Genomic DNA, 25,197 nt, shown 5'->3' on the forward strand with positions numbered 1-25,197 from the left:
GTAGGAGAGAGTCTGTTCATTGTCTTGTCCTATTCCTGGAGGTCACCCATGTGCTGAGGCTTATGGCTACATCACTCTGGTTTTTAGTTCTCTTGGCATGTCTCCTCCTTTGATACCACGGCCTCCTGTCTTCTGTTTTATAAGAACCTTGTCTTACAGGGGCCCACCCATCTCTCCAACTTAAGATCTTTAATTTATTCACATCTGCAGTGTCCCTCTGGCCATGTGAGGTAGCATGGTCACAGGCTGCAGGGATGAGGAGTGCACGTCTTCCGGGGGGAGGACACTGTCCTGTCCACCACGCCCCCCAGGGACATATCCCACCGCTTCAAGCTGGGACCTCTAAAGTACTGAGGAACCACAGTTGATTTCTAGTAACCTGGAACTGGACATTTATCCAGCGAATAAGGTGGCAATATTTTAAAAACTGGCCTTTCCCTTCCTCTCTTCAGAAATCACTGTCTATTGGTATATCTTGTTTTTTAAATGTCATATTTAATAACTTAAAAACAAACAGGTCTTCCTTTTCTCTTGGCTTTTTTTCTGTTTTTGTTTTGTTTTTATTTTACCCAGCATTATTTTATATTTCAAGTCCTTTTCCCATTGTTATTTTCTTCTTATCTCTAGAGTAAACTTCCAGTTCATCAAGCCATTTCTTCCCTCTTTGGCCCCGTGATTATTAATCTCTCACACACTGCTTCTTTCCCCTGGGGAATTTTTGAGTCTGCTGTGATTTGTATCTTTCTTCCCCATTTCTAAACCTTTTCATGTAACTCCTCTTCACCCTATAGTCCTACCCTCACAATTCTCTTATCTCTGTCTTTTTCATCTGACAATAGAAAATGATGTACATTTTGAACTTGTGACAGTGTCATTTATTACCAAGAACATAGTATAATATCCACTTTTACTGATAAGAGAGTGGCAAAATTAATGTCCGAAATACAGAAGCTACTTAGTAACCTAAAAGCTGAGAAAAACTCATCCACACAGGAAGGTACCTGAAGCAGGAACAAGCTGTCCCTCTATTCCAATAACTATGGAGTTTTTTCTTCTGATCTTTCTTACTATTGTTAGTGTAAATTGTGTAGCTAGTAAAATAAATTGGACTTCTTTCTACTTAATTCATGGGTAAGGCTGTTTGAGAACTGTTGAATATGTAAGGATCCATAAAACCAGGGTATACAGCTGGTTCTCCAAGGGTGGTCCCCAGATCAGTAGCATCCACGTCACCTGGGAACTTGCCAGAGATGCCACACCTGGCCTCCTGAATCAGCAGCTCTGAAGGTGGGGTCCAGAAACCTATGCTCTAACAAGCTGTCCAGAAGATTCTCATTCAGTCAAGGTTAAGAACCATTGGTGTATTTGATTGTCACACACGGGGCTGGGGAGAGGCTTTGCTCTTCTAGGCCTAACTCTCTCAGTTTCTGAATTCAACTAGCCCCAGTCTCCAGAGGTGTCACTTCCAATAAACTATTCTTTGAACATTTTCAGTTCCAGTAAGTTGTCCAAAGTCACCTTATTTCAACTCAGAAATGGTAATCTGGGGTTTGGCACCAGGAAGAAGTAGTTCCTAGTTACAGAGTCTACCCACTGGGCTTAAAGCTCAAGTTGTACCAAACTAAACACAATTCTCATTCCTGGAACTCACCAACTTGTTCCCATCTCAGATAGGCCCACTGCCCATCTATAAAATGATGGCAGTTTCAATAAGTGTTAGTGACCGGCTTACTCCATGTGAAATACAAAAATTCCACCCCTTCCCCTCTTCCCACTACAGAGTCATTCAAAGTAAATTTCATATCTACCACACAAACCTGCCTTCATGGCAAGTCAGATCGTTCCTAACAGTCTCCAAATTTGGTGGAAAGTCCATTGGGCCAATTGAAAAACATCAGCTTTATTGAATTATAATTCATGTGCAATAGCATGTATCCATTATCGGTGTCCATCACTCATTTCAGTGAGTGTTGATCAGTGTGCCCGCTGGTGTCACCACTGCCATTGTCACGATGTGGAACTTTTCTGTTACCCAAAAAGGTTTGTTTGGACCTTTCTTCACTCTCCACCCTTTCAAACCCCTTGCTGCTGCTGCTGCTAAGTCGCTTCAGTCGTGTCCGACTCTATGCAACTCCATAGACGTCAGCCCATCAGGCTCCCCTGTCCCTGGGATTCTCCAGGCAAGAACACTGGAGTGGGGTGCCATTTCCTTCTCCAATGCATGAAAGTGAAAAGTGAAAGTGAAGCCGCTCAGTCGTGTCCGACTCTTCGCGACCCCATGGACTGCAGCCCACCAGGCTCCTCCATCCATGGGATTTTCCAGGCAAGAGTACTAGAGTGGGGTGCCATTGCCTTCTCCATTCAAACCCCTTAGCCCTAGGCAACCACTGGTCTGCTTTCTATCTCTCTAGATTCTTTCTGCCTTTTCTAGGATTTCCTAGAAAAGGAATCATGCATTCTTTTGTCTAACTGTTTCCTTTTAGCTTAATGTTTTTGAGATTCTTCCAGGTTGTTATGTTGTATAGTGTTTAAATTTCTCAGTTTTATTCATTTGTGTGATGTATCACAGTTTATTCACCTATTGATGAACATGTATATCTTTCCAGTTTGGGGCTGTTAAAAAGCTGCTTTTGTGTACAAGTCTTTGTGTGGACATGATTTTATTCTTCTTGAGTAAGTGTCCAAGGCTGGGATGGCTGGGTCATGTGCGTACTTAGTTGCGTGAGAAATTGCCAAACTGGTTTTCAGAATGATCGGGCCGTTTGGCATTCACACCAGCAGTGCCTGAGCATTCACTGGGCTGTTTTCACATGTTGTGATGCCAGAGAGAAAGTAACTTAATTTTATATTGATTTCTAATATGTATAATTTACAAGTGTATACATAGACATGTGTGGGTATGTTTCATTATATTAATTTCACGAAGAAGCACAGCACCAACTTTGCTGATAAAATACTAGATGTTATTTTATACATAATATAAAATTCTAACCCATGAGCCTATACACGAAACTCTTAAATTACTAATATGTGATTGATTTTCTGTGTTTCCTGTAATATTTGTTTACTTTTGTCACTGCTCGTCATTAGTCACAGTTAAAGGCAAACTTTTAGAAAAATAAAAGTTCAAAACCCTAACATGAGGACATTGTTAGTACCTTTTCCCCCCTTCCAGCGTGGGAAAAGGTACCTGTCATATGATTTTGGTGTTAGGTCACTTTGGTCTAGCCTCTGAGACCTCTGCTATGCATTATGAAGAGTGCAAGGAGCTCTGAGAAAAGCAGTGGGCAGAGTTGGGGAGCACGTGCAGGAAACTGAGGAAGAGTGGTCATGTTTGGAGTGAGAAGAATGGACTGGCCTTGAGAGAAGAGAGATTTTCAGGGAGGGGTGGTCAGGACCAAGGGACCGCATGAGGACGGAGCGCTGTGAGTGTCCTGCCGTGGAGACCAGACTTGCTCACAGCACCGTCATGGCACCAAGCGGAGTGTGAGAAATACCCAATGGAAGTAAAATCGGCATGTTCTCAGGGAGTAGAGTGACTAGTTCTGTACCTGGGACAGGGAAGGGAACATCTGGGAAAGCTTCAGCAAGGGCAGGGACAGAAGTGCAGAGGAATGAAAGGAACCTCACCTATAACGCTGAAACTGATGTCTCTATGACGAAATTATATATTTGTGTGTGTGTGTGTATATATAGTTGAATATATATATATATGTGTATGAAATGCTAGAATCGTTGAATGGTGTTTCTAGAATGTGGGAATATATGGTTGGGTGGTTTACTATACAGAATTCTATCCTGAAGGTATGGGGACTGTTTAAACTGCTACTGTTAATTTATGTCATACAGCAAGCAGAGTCCCTGCGACTAGACTGAGCCAGGGGCAAGATGCTGGTATAAATTTCAGTGACTCATCCCTCGTGTCTAAAATAGCAGCAGGCTGAGGGTCAAAGTGGAGTAAAGGAAGGAAGTCTTTTTGACACATGTTCCTCTTGAGAGCGAACTTACAACCTGGATACGTGATTCTGCTCAGGCTGGTGTAGGAATGAGTGGGGGAGGGAAAAAATGGGGCTTCCCTGGCGGTGCAGTGGTGAAGAATCTGCCTGCTCTTGTAGGAGACAAGAGATGCGAGTTTGATCCCTCGATTGGGTTGATCCCTTGGGGAAGAAACTGGCAACCTACTCCCGTATTCTTGTCCAAAAAATTCCATGGCCAGAGGAGCCTGGTGGGCTACCGTCCATGATGTCATGAAGAGTCAGACATGACTGAGTGACTGAGCACAACGCATGTCTAGAGGGACACAAGTGGGAAATGAGACACAAACCCGCATCAAATCATGTCAGGCACTGTGTTTTAGGTGAAGTCATTTAAAGAAAAATTATTTGAATGCACCAGATTTTAGTTGCAGTGTGTGGGATCCAGTTTCCTGACCAGGGGTTGAAACTGGACCCCCTGTATGGAAGTGCAGAGTCTTGGAAGCCACCAAGGAAGTCATTTTGATTTTATCCCACTGGTCAGCATTTTCAAAATGCCTTTAAACATACCTTTGGGCATCAATGAAGACCCTCTAATGGGGGATGTAAAAGGGCTCACAGACTCTCAAGGGAGTGGTTGTCCAGTTTTTCAACATTTATTTCCACTCGTTCCTAAAGTTGATCTGCCTGGAAATGTGTCTGCTTTCCTTTCTCCCTTTTTACAGAAAGCAGGCATTCCAGAATCTTGTCCTGTACATCTTCCTGTGATGCAGAAATGTACTAAGGCTTAAACAAAAGGACCCTTTGCTTGTAATGAAATTGAAGGCATATGTGGATCATCAGTTGATAGGTAATTAAAAATAATATTGATAATGGATCACTGTCTTTGATGGCCTAAAACACAAAAGGACTTCCATGATTGGAGGGATGTGCCTACCACAAAACTGTCACACACTCATTTAGGCCAAAAGGATTTATCTGCAGTTATATACAGAAATATGAAAAATTGTAGTAAAATTCATGCGAACCTGTTATTACTTTAGCATTAAGGAATATTTATTAATTTATAGATGCCTTGGTTAAATTTTAAAAGCTCTGTCTGTCTGTCTTATTAAGAAATACCCTCTTACACTGTTGGTGGGAATGCAACCTAGTACAGCCACTATGGAGAACAGTGTGGAGATTCCTTAAAAAACTGGAAATAGAACTGCCTTATGATCCAGCAATCCCACTGCTAGGCATACACACTGAGGAAACCAGAAGGGAAAGAGACACGTGTACCCCAATGTTCATCGCAGCACTGTTTATAATAGCCAGGACATGGAAGCAACCTAGATGTCCATCAGCAGATGAATGGATAAGAAAGCAGTGGTACATATACACAATGGAGTATTACTCAGCCATTAAAAAGAATACATTTGAATCAGTTCTAATGAGGTGGATGAAACTGGAGCCTATTATACAGAGTGAAGTAAGCCAGAAGGAAAAACATAAATACAGTATACTAACGCATATATATGGAATTTAGAAAGATGGTAACAATAACTCTGTATACGAGATAGCAAAAGAGACACTGATGTATAGAACAGTCTTATGGACTCTGTGGGAGAGGGAGAGGGTGGGAAGATTTGGGAGAATGGCATTGAAACATGTAAAATATCATGTAGGAAACGAGTTGCCAGTCCAGGTTCGATGCATGATGCTGGATGCTTGGGGCTGGTGCACTGGACGGCCCAGAGGGATGGTATGGGGAGGGAGGAGGGAGGAGGGTTCGGGATGGGGAACACATGTATACCTGTGGCGGATTCATTTTGATATTTGGCAAAACTAATACAATTATGTAAAGTTTAAAAATAAAATAAAATTAGAAAAAAAAATACATTTTAAATAAAAATTTATTTTTTATATATAATGACTACTGATCAAAATTTTATTGTATTTGTTGGATTTTTTTTTCAGTTATTTACAGGTAAATGTTTTTGTATAACTCAGAAGAAATTATTTCACCCTCAGGGGCTAAATTCAAAGTAGATTAATACCTACAATTCTAAAATTCATGCCTATTTTTGGTGTATGTAGGGATATATATGGTAGGTAAGTTAATAAAGCACTTTGAATCATCAAAATATATTCACTGAGATAAACTTTTGCAGGAGGAATGGAATGCAAATATAAGGGCATGATGAAACATACCTGATAAAGAAGAGCTTATTTATTTTTAAACGATGGACATGCACCAAATCACTATGCTATTTAGATTCTTGTGGATTTCTTTGAGCAATATGAGTTGTTTTACTTTATTTTTTTTTAATTTTATTTTATTTTTAAACTTTACATAATTGTATTAGTTTTGCCAAATATCAAAATGAATCTGCCACAGGTATACATGTGTTCCCCATCCTGAACCCTCCTCCCTCCTCCCTCCCCATACCATCCCTCTGGGTCGTCCCAGTGCACTAGCCCCAAGCATCCAATATCATGCATTGATCTACATTTATAACATATCAGAAATCTATATCTTTAACACATTTTTTAATATATGATGATGATGACAAAAATTAAGATATCAACTTAAAACTGACTTTTGGTTACATGGTTTTTCTAGATTCTTCAGAGGGATATGAGCACTGATTTTGAAGAACTAGGTATGGCTGATGGGCTATCACTAGAGCATTTTGAACAGCCAATAAGATTGGTGGCTCTGGAAAAGTATTCTGATATATAGGATGAAGCATGGAGCCCAGAGGTCATGGGAGGCCAGGAGCAAGTAGAACCGTGAACAAAATTTTACAGTCATTTTATTCTGTTTGATTCCATTTATAGAAGGTACTTAATAGTCAAATTCATAGAGTCAGAAAGTGCATTGGTAGATGCTGGGGTTGGGGTGGGGTGGGGATGGGGCGTTAGTGTTTAATGGGGGCAGAGTTTCCATTTAGGAAGGTGAAAAATTCAGGAGATGGATGAGGTTAGAGTTGCACAACCATATGATTATACTTGGTGCCACTGAGCAGTGCAGTTAAATACGGTTAAAATAGTTTGTTTTATATTATGTGACTTTTACCACAATAAAAAATGTTAAAAAAAATTTACAGGTATTTTAATGAGCAGTGTACCATTCAGGATGTTATTAGCATCAAGTAATCAAGTGATTTTTTAGCATCAGAAAAATTAAGTGAGTTTTTAGCATAGACTCCAATTGACTTAGGTGACCTAACAAGAAATCCCGGGTGACTCCTGTGTTGGTTAATTCAGTGAATCCATTGAGCACACTGTGTTCCCCTCATGCTGAAAGTGACTGGCAGAGGGCACGGGGTCACCATGACTTGCTGAGACACATCTAGTCCCTTCACCCAGACCTCGGGCTGGAGACACTCTTCCTGAAGCATGTAGGCTCAGAAGGACAGTGTGAAGAACGGAAAACAGTTGAGGCTGGCTCCAGGCGGAGAAGAGGTGAAGAATTCCGGGGACACGTCAGCTTTGGGAGTAGCTGAGTATGTAAGAAGCAGGGAGCAGTACTGACACAGGTAGAATCTGGAGTCATGGCATCTAGTTATTCTCAGGACACGGAGGGTAAACAGAAGGGACGAATCCAGGGGCATCTCCCAGATTTAGGACCTGCTCACCAAATGTTCCGTAGGACCATTCTTTAGGCAGAACAGTGGCTACCTGAAGATGTCCATGTGCTAATTCCCTGAACTTGTAAATATTGCTCTCCATGGCCAAAAGGAAGTGGCAGATGTGATTAAGAGAAGGGACTATGAAGTGGCTAGATTATCCCGATTAGTCTGAGTGGGTGCAAGGTAATCATATGAGTTCTTAAAAATGGAGAATCTTAATTATTGTCAGAGAGAGGGAGGGAGAGAGAGAAGGTACACGCGTGCCTGAATGTTAGAAGGAGGGGTATAAGAAATCCCAAGTATGAGAGGACTTGAGACTCCCATCACTGGCTCTAAAGACGGAGGAAGGGAGCCGTGACCGAGGCATGTAGCGGGCCCTACAAGCTGGGAAGGAAGCAGACAGCTTTGCCCCCAGACTCTGAAAAGGAGCACAGCCCTTGATTGGAGCTGGTGAGACCTGTGTTGTGCTTCTGACCCACAGAACTTGAAGATAATGAATTTGTGTTCTTTTAAGCTACTGGGTTTGTGGGTTTTGTTATGGGAGCAGTAGAAAACTAATACAGCAGATTTGTCTGGGTTTTTCACTGAGGGAGGAAATGAGGATTTCTTTTCTCTTGATATTGAATTAGATGTACCAGGAGTTGGCAGGCCAGGTCAGGGGCATTTTTTCTCTTTGAGGACATGCTTGCTGGAACAAAGGAAAGAAACTGGTTATGAAGGAGCATTTTATTTGAAGCTTCTTTGTTTTTAGTTCTCTGCCCATTAGTGTCCTCTTCCTCCAAGTTAAGCATCGGAATAGATGAGCTCAGGTTCCCTTCGGCTTGAAACTTCTGAAGTTACTTGATGCACATAGATGAAACAAGATAAAATGCATCACTACCCAACACAGTCTCTTCTCTGGTGAGGATGAGGAAAGAAGTGGGAAAGCCTATGCAGGAATTGTGGGTGAAACATAGGAATCGAGTCTTTAGTATAAAACCTGAGTGCAGACTGCATTCTCGGTGCTTTGTGTAGAAACATTCCTGAACACTGACATAAATCGGCATATTCCCTGGAATTTCTGGGCTGAAGTTCCTCATTTTGCGTCAAGGTGTAAGTGAAATTGGAGGTTCCGAACAGAAGCGTGTGTTGTCCTAATGATATTGTGGGCCAAACTTTCGTCATCATAAAACCTGTGTCTTGGTGTCACTGTGGATTTTTACAGAAAATAATCTGAGTTGTTGAAAGTATTCTTCTCATGAGCACTAATACTAATTTTTAGTCATATAAATCTCACAAGTAGAATCAGCCACTTGATGGAGAATTTTTGTAACTTGGTGCTATTGTTTGAATTTTGCAAGCTGGGGGATCTGCTGAGTAGTGATGGTATAGAGTCAGTCCTTTTGGGCTGCCTTTTGCCTACTCTTGGTTTAGCATGAGTAGTGCTCCAACTGAAAATTTCTTTCCCAGTGGGGGAAAAAGCATAACTTCTAATATAACTGATATCTTTAACACAAAGATGGGCACTCCTGCTAACCTGAGTTGTGGACTGCAGTCAGTGGTGCCATGAACACACTATATTTAGATCACTTTAGTGTTGTTACCTCTTTCCAGAGGTGAAGGTCACGTTTATACCCATTCTCACACATTCAGGTACTCCAGATGTAAATTCTGCAGAAATGGCTATAGATCTAAGAATTAACTCATTTAGAGGGAGTTTGTCATGTGATTCCATCTGGCTCAGTCGTTGCTCTCAGACCCTGGGAAGCTTTGCTCTAACAATATTCTGTAAGCTCTTGAGCCATAATTGAACAAATGTTCTTGAACTTGTTATCCAGACATGGGCTTGCCAAATGCTACGGTGAGACTTGTGGAGGTGAGAAGTCTAGTGTGAATGATGCAGTTAAGCTTCAGGGCCCATATGCTATGCTTGATTGTTTTGCTGGGTCAGGTTCTTTAGAAGTTATGACCTTGACCAAACTTTGAACAGCTGATCAAGATGTCACTGTCAGAGGTGTCCTAATAGTTGTCCTTCATCAGGGTCCATCAAATGTCTTTGGCCCCATACACTGTTGCTCACATTGTGTTCATGGTATAAGTCTTTCCAAGGGAGCCAGGCACTAACCCACTTAGGTTCTGTGAACAGACTGCCTGTGTCCTGGGCCATCTGCCACAGCAGACTCAGAGTGGCAGTCATTTTCTTTTGCCACATCAGTCACCATTCAATGTGTATCTCAGAGTAAGTCTTGATAATGTCAATCAAATGTGTTTTCTTGAGGACTATTTGATTATAGGTTTTTTCCTACCCCTCTGGGTATATGTTTTAGTCATTTGGGGTTGCTCTAACAAAATATCATTGACTGGATAGCTTAAACAATATGCATTTATTTCTCACCATTCTAGAGGCTGAGAAATAGATTCGGTGTCTTATGAGGATCGTCTTCCTAGATTGCCTTCTGCCTGCATCCTTACATGGCCTTCCCCAGTGGCTTGCAGAGAGATCTTGTGTCTTTATAAGGACACTAATCCCATCACAAGGGCTCCACCCTCATGACCTAATCAAACTCTATTCACCTCCCAAAGGTCTCTCCCCCGAATACCATCAGCTTGGGGATTAGGGTGTCAACATATACGTTTTGGGGAACATAGACATTTAGTCCATAACAGTCTCACTAGGACGACAAAATGCGACAAATAGTAACTGTTCTCTAGAGTTTCCTAGAATAACTCTAACATATAATCCCAAAAGGGTACACATCCATCAGGTTGTTTTTTGTTTTTGTTTTGTTTTTGGTTACAGAAAGGTGACAATCAATATTAGTGAGATAGTGTGACTTGGGAATTACTTTCAGATCTTGGACTCACTCTCTGAAATGATTTTGAGGAAAGGAAGGGCAGAGTAAGGAATCGATTTAAGAACAGTCCTGAGTGTCGGGGTTGGGGAGGTCATCTCTTTTCATTCTTCTGTCGCAGTGTTCACCCACAGTCTGGCCTGTGTGAATGAAGTGACTGTTAACTGAGGTAGTTTTACAGCACCGAAGAGTGACTTGTTGAAGAGCTGATTCTTCTTTGTCTGTAAAAGTCGCTCAGCTTTGGGCTCAGTACTTGGAGCTGGCTGTCGGCTCACGTTTCATCCGCTTCCCGTGAGTGGCGGCGGGTGAAGGCATCCTTCACATCCTTGTGGGATGAGTCACCAGAATCTGGGACTCGCACAGTTAGAGGAGCTCCTCACAGTTGCCAGGGCTGGGAACAATCTGCCAGACCCAGCCAAGGTACCTGAGGGAGGCTTGTTCTTCCTTTTTTGTCTAAAACTGAAGGTTGTTGCGAATGTGCTCAGTCATCGTAGGCCTGCCCCAAGACTGTGTCTCCAAACCTGTGGTTCTCAGAGGAGGTGCGTCTGGGATTTACTGAGTGCATTCTGGGCTGTGAAGGCTTGGCTGTAAGAAGCAGGGTCAGGAAACTTCTGGAGAGCTCGAGAGTAAGAGGCATGGGTTTCGCCTGTCACGGCTGGGGAAATGAGCTCTCATTGCATGGTGAGTAACCGTCCCAGCTGCCTGGGACAGTGGAGCTCTGGAACATAGGGTTTTCAGTTTTCAGTCTGGCACCAGTTGCTCACCTGGCACTGAAAGCCCTACCCTCCCCGGCTGGTGGTGCCTGTTATATGGTCATGCCACTCAGGGTGGCTGTTCTCTGCTCCCTGTCCATTCCCACTCAGCCAGTCCTTGCTTCACCAACATCCTGCTCATCGGAGGGGCCTTCCTTGTTAGTCTTAGAGCCTAATGAGTAAAGGCCTGCTGTTGCCCCAGGCCCCAGCTAGTGATTGTTCTAATCTTTAGGTTGGAATCTCTTACTCCCCTTTATCAAAAGAGAAGTGGGGTGGGCCCCTCCGCTGGTCTCCCTGGTATCGATGAGCCAACCTAGCTTCAGTTCTTCCTATAACGGGGAACCTCCCTCTTACCCTGGTCCTGAAGACTCCTGCCAGGTCTTGCCTGCCGTCTGCCATCCCCGGTTGGGTATCTCTCTGACTGTTTTTGCTTCGACATGTAAGCTCCCCCATCCATAAACCACTGATGTCTCTGAGCTCTTTGTTCAGTCCTTCGGCTGGGCACTTAGCAGGCTTGAAGGCTTGCGGGGTACGGCCCAACAGCCATGCTGCGTACTGCTCAGCCAGTCCTCTGGAGTTCTGTCTGTCCTCTGAGGCACAGTCTCGGGACCCATGAGGGAAAAGTCAAAAACAGCCATTGTTTAGTTGCACATTTAAAATTCTGTGTTGTTGTTCAGTTGCTCAGTTGTATCTGACTCTTTGTGACCCCATGAACTGCAGCACACCAGGCCTCCCTGTCCATCACCAACTCCCAGAGCTTTGCTCAAACTCATGTCCGAGTCGGTGATGCCATCCAACCATCTCATCCTCTGTCATCCCCTTCTCCTCCTGCCTTCAATCTTTCCCAGAATCAGGGTCTTTTCTAATGAATCAGCTCTTTGCATCAGGTGGCCAATGTATTGGAGCTTCAGCATCAGTCCTTCCAATGAACACTCAAGACTGATATCCTTTAGGATGGACTGGTTGGATCTCCTTGCAGTCCAAGGGACTCTTAAGAGTCTTCTCTAACACCACAGTTCAAAAGCATCAATTCTACAGTGCTCACTCTTCTTTATGGTCCAGCTCTCTCATCCATACATGACTACTGGAAAAACTATAGCTTTGACTACACAGACCTTTGTTGGCAAAGTAATGACTCTGCTTTTTAATATGTTGTCTAGGTTTGTCATAGCTTTTCTTCCAAGGAGCAAGTGTCTTTTAATTTCATGGCTGCAGTCACCATCTGCAGTGATTTTGGAGCCCAAGAAAATAAAGTCTGTCACTATTTCCAGTGTTTCCCCATCTATTTGTGAGGAAGTGATGGGACCAGATGCCATGATCTTCGTTTTTTGAATGCTGAGTTTTAAGCCAGCTTTTTCACTCTCCTCTTTTACCTTCATCAAGAGGCTCTTTAGTTCCTCTTTACTTTCTGCCATTAGGGAGGTATCATCTGCGTATCTGAGGTTATTGATATTTCTTCTGGCAGTCTTGATTCCAGCATGTGCTTCATCCAGCCTAGCATTTTGCTTGATATACTCTGCATATAAGTTAAATAACAGGGTGACAATATACAGCCTTGACGTACTCCTTTCCTGATTTTCCCCTTGTTCCATGTCCAGTTCTAACAGTTGCTTCTTGATCTGCTTACAGATTTCTCAGGAGGCAGGTCAGGTGGTTTGGTATTCCTGTCTCTTTAAAGAATTTTCCACAGTTTGTTGTGATCCACACAGTCAAAGGCTTTAATGTGGCCAATGAGGCAGAAGTAGATGTTTTTCTGGAATCCTTTTGCTTTTTCGATGATCCAGTGGATGTTGACAATTTGATCTCTGGTTCCCCTGCCTTTTCTAAATCCAGCTTGAACATCTGGAAGTTCTTGGTGCAGTACTGTTGAAACCTCCCATGGAGAATTTTGAGCATTTCTTTGCTAGCATGTGGTAGTTTGAATATTCTTTGGCATTGCTTTTTTTTGGGATTGGAATGAAAACTGACCTTTTTCCAGTCCTGTGGCCACTGCTGTTTTCCATATTTGCTGGCATATTGAGTGCAGCACTTTCACAGCATCATCCTTTAGGATTTGAAATAGCTCAACTGGAATTCCATCTGCTTCACTAACTTTGTTCATAGTGATGCTTCCTAAGGCCCACTTGACTCTGCACTCCAAGATGTCTGGCTCCAGGTGAGTGATCACACCATCGTGGTGATCTGGGTCATTTTTTGTACAGTTCTTCTGTGTATTCTTGCCGTCTCTTCTTAATATCTTCTGCTTCTGTTAGGTCCATACCATTTCTGTCCTTTACTCTGCCCATCTTTACATGAAATGTTCCCTTGGTATCTCTGATTTTCTTGAAGAGATCTCTAGTCTTTTCCATTCTATTGTTTTCCTCCTTCCCATCAGGAAGCTTCCACAAGCCTCTTATCCTTCTCCATCAGAGGGCAGACAGAATGAATACCACAATCACAGAAAAATAACCACACTGATCACGTGGATCACAGCCTTCTCTAACTCAATGAAACTATGAGCCATTCCATGTAGGGCCACCCAAGATGGACGGGTCATGGTGGAGAGTTCTCTGAAAATCCTGTTTACAAGGATGAATATTTTCAATGGAACCTGAAGCTTTCACTACGTGAAAACTTCATGACCTGAGGTGTCTTTGTAACACCAGCAAGAGTCTATGATAACGTGGTTCAGGTTCTCTGGTGAGAACGTGGTTCAGGTCCTCTCATAACCCTGGAAGATGTTAAAGATGTTATCCATACACAAGTGGTCTGCTGAGTTTTCTCTACTGTCTGATCCAGGTGCCTTGCACAGCCCAGGGGAGCTAGGGCTCCCCCCTCCCATAGGAATGTAGTGCTGTTTGTGCCCTGCCCAGGTGGTGCCCCCAGTATACTAGGGTGACTCCAGACTGGATCGCTGAGCCCTTGGGCACGTTTCTCTCCCTTCTACAGTTAGTGCTGTGGAGGATAAAAGAATGAATAGGCTGGTGGGGCTTTTCCAGGGTAAGATAGAAGTGGCGATTCCAAAACCAGGCATAGCAGGTAGCAGGGCCTACGATATCTCAGAGGAGCTGGTAATTCTTGTTTGTGACCACAGGTAAGAGAGAAGAGAGATCTTCTGTATTTTTAATATTAAGCTTTGGAGCAGTCTCAAAGGGACCAGCAAGCTGGCGATGTATATTTAGATAAGAATGCTGATCTGCGTTTAGATAAGAATGGTCTAATTTACCTTTTTTTTTTTTTTTAAGCTTTTTATTTTGTATTGGAGTATAGCTGATTAACAAACAGTGTTGTGATAATTTCAGGTGAAGAGCAGAGTGAATCAGCCAGACATATCCATGTATCCATTCTCCCCCAAATTGACTTCCTTTCGAGGCACAACATTGAGCAGAGTTCCATGTGCTGTGTAAGCTCTGTGGTTTGTCATTGCAATTAGAGGGTGATGGGTGATGTTTTAAGTGTTTCTTGAAGTTTTTGGAAATATTATATATGGATGTTTAAAGTTGTATGGAGACTGAGTTAGGGAATATGAGCTCTCACTTCCTTGGTTATGTGTGTTATTGAAAAACAACTTAAAATTGGACAGTCTGATGTATTACTAGTCAGTCTTAGGCTGAACCACATGAAATTATGTTTTTGTTAGTCAAAATGATAAATATTAATAATTTCATATGGTTCATTCTAATATATTTATACCCTTGGTCTTTTCCCCTAAAATCTAGTGGATTTATCTATGAAGCTATTGTTGTTGTTTAGTCACTAAGTCGTGTCTGACCCTTTGTGACCCCATGGACTGTAGCCCACCAGGCTCCTCTGTCCATGGGTTTCTCCAGGCAAGGATACTGGAGTGGGTTGCCACTTCCTTCTCTAGGGGATCTTCCTGACCCAGGGATTGAACCCGAATTTCCTACACTGTATGCAGATTCTTTACTACAGAGCCGTAGTGAAGCCCCTGTATAATTTGACTCTCTAACAAATATTTTAATAAACTGAGGAAGCTGCTTCAACAGGAACTGCCCTCCCTGCTCTCTCATTTTTGCAAGTTCTGATTCTGTTTTCCTGAGTTTTATTTAAAGAGGCAAAATTAAAAAAAAAAAAACAAAAAACAACTCAAGTGACTGGAATGTAGTAGAATATGGAAACTTTCAAGAAGGAATGAAATTGAAGGTAGAAGGCATCCTGTCCATGCAGTGACTCTTAAACTCCCAGCAATATTTGAAGGAAATCCTTCATCTAAGATGATAACTCCATATTGTGGCAGTGAGGGAAAATGGGAGAGGGATCAGCCCACTTTATCTTCTTTCTTGGCTTTATTTCAGCTTATTTTTTTCCTGTTTCATTTGAGGAGGTTGCTTTATTTGGCTCAGAACGAGCTTAAGGTGTTGTGTGTGTGAGTTCTTAGTTTCTTCACCTTAGAAAGCTCTTGCTTTTAAGTTCTAGGTGAAACACTCCCAGCAGGGTGGATACCATGTCGTGAGTCATCGAGTGTGCTATCTTTGGGAAACCATCCATAGTATATTTAGTCCTAAAAATGATTCAGATCAATAGCATCACTTTGACCATGGATTTTAGGTTGTGTTTTGAAATTTAAATTAGTATCTAAAGAAACTGTTTGAGAGTTCTGATCCAAACATCCTCCTTCAAAAAAACAAAAACTCAAACAAACAAAAAAAAAACCCCTACAAATCAAAACCCCCAAACAAAACAATCCTCCTGTTTTTTATAATTAGGATACAATGTTTTTATATAATTAGTTGACTTTTAAAGAAAGAAACCATTGCCACTGTGGACTGATTGATGGGGTATAAGATATTTTTATGTATTGTGTACATATTATACATACCTCTAGACCTACTTTTATTAGCAAAAGTGGGATCTTGACAGTCAGTCACGTGTGTTCATTTCTGTAATGCTTGCCCTGCTGCTGGAAATGAATCACACATCAGTGAAACTTGCTTCTTTGTGACCAGACTTCCTGGAATGGCTGCTGCTAAGTCGCTTCAGTCGTGTCCGATTCTGTGCGACCCCATAGACGGCAGCCCACCAGGCTTCCCCGTCCCTGGGATTCTCCAGGCAAGAACACTGGAGTGGGTTGCCATTTCCTTCTCCAATGCATGAAAGTGAAAAGTGAAAGTGAAGTTGCTCAGTCGTGTCCGACTCGACTGCAGCCTACCAGGCTCCTCCGTCCATGGGATTTTCCAGGCAAAAGTACTGGAGTGGGTTGCCATTGCCTTCTCCAATCCCCATCAAATTGCAGGTGGTAAGTTGAAACCAAGTATTTGACTGAATAATAACCTTTTCTAGATATTTCTTAAAGTTTTAGTTATGTGTTATTTTTTGGCTACCCCAGCTCTTCGCTGCTGTGTGAGGCCTCTGTCTGGCTGTGGTGAGTGGGGCTGCTCTCCGGCTGTGGGGTGCGGGCTCCTCATCGCGGTGGCTTATCTGGTTACAGAGCATGAGTTTTCGGCACAGGGGCTCAGCAGTTGCAGGTCACAGGCTTAGTTGCCCTGTGGCATGTGGAATCTTCCTGGGCCAGGAATTGAACCCGTGTCCCTTGCATTGTCAGGTGGATTCTTAACCACTGGACCACCAGGTCCTAGACATTTTGGGGCTGTTTGTATTGAAATGTCGCAAGGCCATGGTAGTTTGTCTTGTTCTTACTCACACCCACAAGTGGTATGTTGGTAAATCCCACCTGATCTGCCTTCAAAACGCCCTCGCCTTCTTTCCCTGGCCCCCGGGGCTGCCACCCTGAGCCACAGTCTACCCTGGATCACTGGTCCTTTTCTTCCAGGCTCCCCCCAGCATAGTCTCTTCTCTGTTCAGCAGCCAGGGGGACCTGTGGCGCCTCAGTCTCAGCCCTCCCTACCCGGGGTCCTGCAGGAGTCCTCCTGAACGTGGATGCGGGCCCGGGTCCTCACGGTGGCCTCCCTGGCGGCCGAGCCGACCCCGGTCACCCGGTCGCCCCTCTCCTGGTCAGCCACGTGGGCCTCCGGCGGTGCTGTGACCACCGCTGTGCTCTCCCTGGTTGGTCTCAGCTTGGGCAGTGTGCCTCCCTCAGAAATGCTCCCCCTTCCCTGACCACTTACCTGGCCAATCCCCTGACCACCTTCAGGTCCTTGCTTAACTATATAAACCTCCTGTTAAGGGGTGAGGAGACTGTTAACTTTATCGTGGCAGTAGGTTTTGTCTCGATGACTGCTTACAGACATCTCAAGAAAAATAAATTCTCATTGCAGCACTATTTACAATAGCCAAGATGTGGAAACAACCTAAATGTCCATTGACAGATGAGTAAAGGGGTGGCGCACGTGCACACACACACATGCACACACACCACACGCACACATGCACACACACACGCGCACACACACACATATACACACACACACACACACACACACACACACTGGAATGCTACTCAGCCTTAAAAAAAGAACAAAATAATGCCATTTTCAGCAACATGGATGGACCTAGAGATTATCATACTAACTGAAAATAAGCCAGAGAAAGAAATATGTCACATGATATTGCTTATACGTGGAATCTGAAAAAAAAAATCAACCTTCCTTTCTTATGTGTGTTTGTTCATTGCTCAGTCATGTCCAACTCTTTGCGGCCTTTCTTAAGACCTACCCTGTTTGCTCCGTTTTCCCTTTACCATAGCCCTTTCACCGTTCAACTTACCATATAATTTAATTTTTTGTTGGATATAATGTTTTTTCTCTTTCCCCTCTCTGGAATGTGTCTACCATGGTGATGGGTTTTGCTTGTTTGTTGATGTGTCCCAGACACTTGGAATATGACCTGAGGCAGAGCAGGAGCTCAGTAAATATCTGTCAGGTCAACGATCGCTCACACGAGGGTGATGGATTGACACTTTCTGTAGGTGCCTCATTTTAAAAATTCAAATTTGGCTTCCCTGGTGGCTCAGAGATTAAAGTGTCTACCTGCAGTGTTGGAGACCTGGGTTCGATCCCTGGGTCGGGAAGATTCCCTTGGAGAAGGAAATGGCAACCCACTCCAGTGTTCTTGCCTGGAGAATCCCATGGACCAAGGAACCTGGTGGGCTACGGTCCACGGGGTCGCAAAGAGTCGGACATGATTGAGCGACTTCACTTAGTGCCATTTGTATTGCCTTGGTTTCATACTTCATATTTTACATATCTACTATTGAGATGACTCTTAAAAATAATGATTGGTATAACCCACTCTGATTGTTCTGATAATGACAGGTTAGCCTCTGCCAACACCATCCAGAAATTCCATCTGATTTTTAGAGGTTTTTGATTGGGGTGAGGCTCTTTTCAGGAAAGGGCCACTCTTACATGGAAAGCAGTTTCGTGCCTTTGATTCCACGTCTCTGAAACCTAGTGATAAACCAAATGAAAACATTGGACATTGTAGCTGTATGATGACTTTGCATACGCCCTTTTGCACCTTTCTGTCTGGTCATGTTTTTGTCCTCTGGGGTGGGAAAACTCAGTCGGCTCCACAGCCTCCTCCTGCTTTACATGGGATCTTCCAGGGGCCCTTGCACAGACCTGGCTCTCTCCCCTCTTTGCCAGGTTCCTTCTGTGTCCCATAAGAATTATTTACTAGTCTTCTGCTTCTCTTCCCAACCTGCTACTTTAGATCATCTCCTTTCCTTCCAGCCTTTCTGCCTCCTGGGAAGGTGTGGGGAAACCCTGGCTATAAAACCATCACAGCGGCCCTGGGTTTTGGGTGTCTGCCTCCTGCCTGCCCTTTCCTGTGGATACAGAGCGTGCTGCCTCAGGTACCTGGCCCACAGTGTTCTGGTCTCTCCACCCTTTTACTGGCTTCCTGCTCCTTCCTTACAGGCGACCTTTGTTCCAGCCAAATGGGGAGACTTGCCGTCTCTAAGCAGAGCTGCACTGTTCCCAGGCCAGCTCTGCAGACACCAGGTCACCACCCACTCCAGACCTGCCCCGCCCCCTGAGGACCTCAGTTATCCCTCTGTGTCCCTGTCTTAATCCTGAAAGTCATGTGCCCTCTATTTTCCCATGTGCTTCATTCATTTCAACAGCACAACTTCTGTGCCAGGTCATACACCCTCTGAAGGTGAGGACGGGGTGTTCTTTACTGTTCTATCAGACTTGACGTGTCACATGTATGAGCTCTGTAACTGTTTCATAAAACCGTGGAATGTTACTGCTTGGAGGGACTCTACGAATGAAAAATATGTTTAGTTTGGAGTTTCTAGAACTGCCCTGATTTTTAAATATGTTGTTTCTTTATATCTTCCATAAATATAGTGGTATTTTCCCAACAACACACCGTGATTTTTAGTTTGGATAACTATCGCTATCAGAGATAGTGAACAGCCAGTAGTTCACCCAGTTACCTGTGTGAACTGTGATTAAGGAGGTTTCAAGGGTGGGTGAGTAGGCTCCACTCACTGTCCTCCCTGCATTTTTCATGATCGTTTTATGGAGTTCATCCGGGAATTATTCTCATAGCTTTTTCTGTTTTGAAACAGAATGGATTATGAATATAACCTTGGTGATAAATTAGAGGACATACTTTTTCACACTCCTTCAAACTAGAATCTTTCTCCCAGCCACAGCTCAGGTGCATCTACAGAGTAGTAATCATTTATATAGCTCAGCAAATATTTATTGAGTGCCTGCTATGTGCCTCCCTGGTGGCTCAGATAGTAAAGAATCTGTCTGCAATTCAGGAGCCCAGGGTTTAATCCCTGGGTTGGGAAGATCTCTTGAAGAATGGAATGGCTACCAACTCCAGTATCCTTGTCTGGAGTTTTATCTTTTTGGAGGGCTTTCCAGGTGGAAAGTGAAAGTATTAGTCGCTCAGTCACGTCTGACTCTTTCCGACCCCATGGACCACAGCCCACCAGGCTCCCCTATCTGTGGAGTTCTCCTGGCAGGAATACTGGAGTGGGTGGCCATTCCCAGAGCTGGTGGTGACAGGCCGCTTGCCAGTGCAGGAGACACAGTAGACGCAGGTCAGATCCCTGGGTCAGGAAGATCCCCGGAGGAGAGCACGGCCACCCGCTTTAGCATTCCTGCCTGGAGAACGATAGCCACAGGGTCACATGGAGTCAGACGCAACCGAAGCAACTTAGCATGCATGCATGTGCCAGGTACATAGTAGGAAGAAATCGAACAGAAGTCCACACCTTCATGGAGCTTACGTTCCAGGAGGTGGAAGAATAGAAGAAACCAGTCAGACAGCAGGTGTGCCAGATGATGGTGAGGGCCATGCAGAGAAGGGCTGGAGGAAGCTAGGGCAGGGAGGTGATTTCTCTGTAAAAAAGGGTGATTAACCGAGGCCTGAAGTTGATGAAGTAATGAGTTCCATGGGAAGAATATTCTAGGCAGGAAGAACAAGGCCTCTGTGTGGGAAAGGCTCACTGTATGTGAGAACCATTCCACAGGGATGCGCTTCTACAGTGCCGAAGGTGGAGGAGAGGACTGGGTGAGCTCACACGTCAAGGTCAAGGGCTTTAGGGCCCTTTAGTCCTTTAAGCGAGGGTGTCTGCTGACATTTTGGGCTGGGCGAGTCTTTACTGTGCAGGGGTGCTGGCATGCACATTGTAGGGTGTTTCACAGCATCCCTGACTGATGCCAGGAGCACCCCCCACTCCTCACAAGATAGCTGAAAATGTCTCCAGATGTTACAAGATGTCCACAGAGGTGCCAGGTCATGTGAAATGGAGAGCCACTGCTTTAGAGCCAAGTAAGGACTCTGGAGTGGGTTGTTCACTTTACTAGACTCCTCTGGCGCTGTGCTGAGAACAAGGTGAAAAGGGACTGAGGCAGGAGGGCAATTGGGAGAAATCCAGGTTGGAGGGGAGAGCACCCGGAGCAGACTAGGGTAAGCTGGGGTTAGCGAGGGTGGATCAGACCTGGGATGCTTTGAAAGACAAGCCATCAGGACTTGTGACAGACTAGATCCTGGGTATAAAAGAAATCAAAAGTAGCCTCAAGGACATGGGCCCAAGCAGAGAGGCTACAGCTTCCTGGGGGATATCAAGAGTATGGTGTGAGCTTGTTGTGTTTGAGAACGCTGACCATTCTCTGGGTTCTCCCTGACACACCCTGGGAGTTGGGCATTCTTTCCTTGTAACGTAAAAGCCCACGAAGGTTAGTGAATGCCCAAAGGCACACAACCTATGAGGAACAGAACCAGCATTTCAGTCCAGAGATGCCTGACTGCTAACCTTTCCTGGATACAGCTCAAAGTGATTTGGAGTGGTTCTTGAAGTCCCCAAGTTGAGATCAGGTATAGTATCATATTCCCTCTAGGGGTTAATTCAGCAGTGTCGTTTTTCATGAAATTCTGCTAAATGCTAACATTTCAAATGGAGACAATTACTGCTTTTTCATTTTCTTAGTGGGCTTCAGAATGGACTGGTTGGATCTCCTTGAGAGTCCCTCATGTGAAGAGTTGACTCATTGGAAACGACTGTGATGCTGGGAGGGATAGGGGGCAGGAGGAGAAGGGGACGACAGAGGATGAGATGGCTGGATGGCATCACTGACTCGATGGACGTGAGTCTGAGTGAATTCTGGGAGTTGGTGATGGACAGGGAGGCCTGGTGTGCTGCGATTCATGGGGTCGCAAAGAATCAAGACACGAATGAGTGACTGAACTGAACTGAGAGGGATTGAAAAGAAACAGAAACCTTAGACAGGATTCTTTGTAGTAAAACAAATCACCTGGTGCATTAGAAAGTAGGTTTTGTGGTAAATTGGATTATAAACACTCAGTTCAGTCACTCAGTCATGTCCGACTCTTTACAGCCCCATGGACTGCAACATGCCAGGCCTCCCTGTCCATTACCAACTCCCAGAGTTTGCTCAAACTCATGTTCATTGAATCGGTGATGCCATCCAACCATCTCATCCTCTGTTGTCCCCTTCTCCTCCCGCCTTCAGTCTTTCCCAGCATCAGGATCTTTTCAAATGAGTCAGTTCTTTGCATCAGGTGGGAAAAGTATTGGAGCTTCAGTTTCAGCATCAGTCCTTCCAAGAATATTCAGGACCGATTTTCTTTAGGATTGACTGGTTTGATCTCCTTGCAGTCCAAGGGACTCTCAAGAGTCTTCTCTAACATCATGGTTCAAAAGCATCAATTCTTCAGCACTAAGCTTTCTTTATGGTCCAACTCTCATATCTATACATAACTACTGGGAACACCATAGCTTTGACTACACAGACCTTTGTCGGCAAAGCAATGTCTCCACTTTTAAATATGTTGTTTAGGTTGGTCATAGCTTTTCTTCCAAGGAGCAAGCGACCTTTAATTTCATGTCTGCGTCACCATCTGCAATAATTTGGAGCCCAAGAAAATAAAGTCTGTCACTATTTCCACTGTTTCCCCATCTATATGCCAGGAAGTGATGGGACTGGTGGCCATGATCTTTGTTTTTTGAATGCTGAGTTTTTTTCACTTTCCTCTTTCGCTTTCATCAAAAGTCTTTTTAGTTCTTCTTTGCTTTCTGCCATGAGGGTGGTGTCATCTGAATATCTGAGGTTATTGGTATTTCTTCCAGCAATCTTGATCCCAGCTTGTGCTTTATCCAGCTCTGCATTTCTCATGATGTACTCTGCATATAAGTTAAATAAACAGGGTAACAATAAACAGCCTTGATGTACTCCTTTCCCAATTTGGAACCAGTCTGTTGTTCCATGTCCAGTTCTAACTGTTGCTTCTTGACCTGCATACAGATTGCTCAGGAGGCAGGTGAGGTGATCTGGTATTTCCATCTTTTTAAGAATTTTCCACAGTTTGTTGTGATCATCCACACAGTCAAAGGCTTTGGCATAGTCAATAAAGCAGAAATACATATTTTTCTGGAATTCTTTTACTTTTTCTGTGATCTAACGGATATTGCCAATTTGATCTCTGGTTCCTCTGTCTTTTCTAAATCCAGCTTGAACATCTGGAAGTTCTTGGTGCAGTACTGTTGAAGCCTCCTATGGAGAATTTTGAGCATTACTTTGCTAGCATGTGAAATGAGTGCAATTGTGCAGTAGTTTGAACATTCTTTGGCATTGCTTTTCTGTGGGATTGGAATGAAGACTGACCTTTTCCAGTCCTGTGGCCACTGCTGAGTTTTCCGTATTTGCTGGCATATTGACTATAGCACTTTTACAGCATCATCTTTTAGGATTTGAAATAGCTCAGTTGGAATCCCATCACCTCCACTAGCTTTGTTCCTAGCGATGCTCCCTAAGGCCCACTTGACTTTGCACTCTAGGATGTCTGGCTCTAGGTGAGTGATCACACCATCATGGTTATCTGGGTCATGAAGATCTTTTTTATATAATTCTTCTGTGTATTCTTACCACCTCATGTTAATATTTTCTGGTTTTGTTAGGTCCATACCATTTCTGCCCTTTATTGTGCCCATCTTTGCATGAAATCTTTCCTTGGTATTTCTGATTTTCTTGAATAGATCTCTAGTCCTTTTCCATTTCATTGTTTTCCTCTATTTCTTGGTCACTCAAAGACTCTGTGGTCAGTTGAGTTGGGATGCGTATCCTGGGTCCCTCTTTTGGGGTCTACATAGATATCGGCAGACTGCTGCTTCTCCCCTGATCTCACAGGCACAGGCATCATTAAAACTACTTTTCTCACCTTTGACTTGCTTTCCTGAGTCTGCTGTAGTCATGGCTGTGTCTTGACATCACCTTGATCTATACATTCCCTCAAATACACATGTTTCTGAAGCTTGGGCATGATACGTGGGATGTTTTTGTTCCTCATTCACTTTTCTGCCAAACTCTTCTGACATTTTAGCTTTGCCCTCACCAGACCCTTGAGTCACGAACCTGAATGGGTTTTCATGAAATAGATCCTAAGCCCTTTTGCAAACTGCAGAATCTAAAAACAGGCTCTGTACTTCTTTCAGTTATGTAATTGTCTGTTTAAACTGTGGGGCTCAACAGAGTCATTGCAACCCGCGAGTTGTCAGCCGTTGGAACCATTGAGCCAGCCGCTGGGAGCTTTGCACCATGATTGATTTCTGTGGGTGTTCAGGAAGCCTGGAGGTGGTATGAGCAATGCTGCTCTGAAGAGCTGTCCACACGCTTCTCTGCTGTTACAGGTTGTATAATCTTGTGGTGACTTAAACTAAAATAAAAGAGAACACTGCTGTTTCTCTTTCCTCCAAGAATCACCAGTGCCCAGGGAACTGTCTTAGGGGGTCCTTGGCAGTTTCTTGTTGAGTTCTTGGAAGGGGCAGCTCATGGCCATGTGACTTGTGCAGTTATTTGGGGACCCAGCCTTGGAAGGGCTCTGTGTTTGATTTAATATTCTGTTGTCACTGTCTTGAAAACCTCAAAAACAGGGGGACCCATGTCTTCCTTTGACTGTGGGCCTTGCAGATTATATAGACTGGTCCTGATCCTGAGAGCTGGCCCCAGTTCTGGACTCAGGGCTTCCAAGAGGATAAGGGAGGGAAGGATTGGGAGCTTGGGATTAGCAGAGGCAAACTATAATTTTATATATAGGGTGGATAAACAATAAGGTCCTACCATATATATATATATAGCACCACTGCTGCTGCTAAGTCACTTCAATCGTGTCCGACTCTGTGCAACCTGATAGATGGCAACCCACCAGGCTCCCCCATCCCTGGGATTCTCTAGGCACTGCTGCTGCTAAGTCACTTTAGTGGTGTCCGACTCTGTGCGACCCCATAGACGGCAGCCCACCAGGCTCCCCCGTCCCTGGGCTTCTCCAGGCAAGAACACTGGAATGGGTTGCCATTTCCTTCTCCAATGCATGCAAGTGAAAAGTGAAAGTGAAGTTGCTCAGTTGTGTCCGACTCTTAGTGACCCCATGGACTGCAGCCTACCAGGCTCCTCCATCCATGGGATTTTCCAAGTAGGAGTACTGGAGTGGGGTGCCATTGCCTTCTCCGTCTCTAGGCACAGTTATATTTAAATTCAGTATTATGACTAAATTCAATATCATGTGACAAAGCATAATGGAAAAGAAAAAGAAAATGAATGTATATGTATACAGACACACGCACATATTTCCAGTGGGATGT

The 25,197-nt window shown here is 44.0% G+C and overlaps 1 protein-coding gene across 12 annotated transcripts in view; it reads left to right on the plus strand.

Annotated features, from left to right (window-relative positions):
* PLCB4 (phospholipase C beta 4) overlaps window positions 1–25,197 on the plus strand; it is a 485,151-nt gene that overhangs the window by 130,701 nt on the left and 329,253 nt on the right. The window contains exon 1 of one of the 12 annotated variants that reach the window (XM_070800684.1): window positions 4,700–4,824. The exons of the other annotated variants lie outside the window; for them this stretch is intronic. The gene's annotated coding sequence lies outside the window, so the exon portion shown is untranslated. Of the gene's footprint in view, window positions 1–4,699; window positions 4,825–25,197 lie in introns of those variants that run through there. 12 annotated transcript variants of the gene reach the window in all.

The sequence above is a fragment of the Bos indicus genome, chromosome 13 (assembly GCF_029378745.1).
Source record: "Bos indicus isolate NIAB-ARS_2022 breed Sahiwal x Tharparkar chromosome 13, NIAB-ARS_B.indTharparkar_mat_pri_1.0, whole genome shotgun sequence".
Classification (NCBI taxonomy): domain Eukaryota; kingdom Metazoa; phylum Chordata; class Mammalia; order Artiodactyla; family Bovidae; genus Bos; species Bos indicus.